At 66.1% G+C, this 239-nt stretch overlaps 1 protein-coding gene across 1 annotated transcript in view; it reads right to left on the bottom strand.

Annotated features, from left to right (window-relative positions):
* CCDC40 (coiled-coil domain containing 40) overlaps positions 1-239 on the bottom strand; it is a 14,249-nt gene that overhangs the window by 6,176 nt on the left and 7,834 nt on the right. The window lies entirely within an intron of this gene.

Here is a 239-nt window from a genome sequence, read left to right as displayed (position 1 = left end):
CCTCTTGGGTGCCTTTCCAGAACCCCCCACCTCTAGGTTTTAAAGCCGGCCCTGCCCAGCTGGGACAGACGCCCCCAGCATCCCACCTCGCCTCGCCCTGCCCCTGCGGAAACCCTCGGGCCCTCTGAGCCCGTCCCTTTCTTTGCCAAGACCTCTGAGATCGCCAGGTCACCCCGGGGTCTTTGCAGGGCCCTGCCTTCCTCTCTCCGCTGGCACTCAACCCCCCGCCGACCATACAG

The sequence above is a fragment of the Myotis brandtii genome, unplaced genomic scaffold (assembly GCF_000412655.1).
Source record: "Myotis brandtii unplaced genomic scaffold, ASM41265v1 scaffold632, whole genome shotgun sequence".
Taxonomy (NCBI): domain Eukaryota; kingdom Metazoa; phylum Chordata; class Mammalia; order Chiroptera; family Vespertilionidae; genus Myotis; species Myotis brandtii.
The sequence above is the reverse complement of the archived record's forward strand: the minus strand, read 5'-3'. Positions and strand labels throughout refer to the sequence as shown.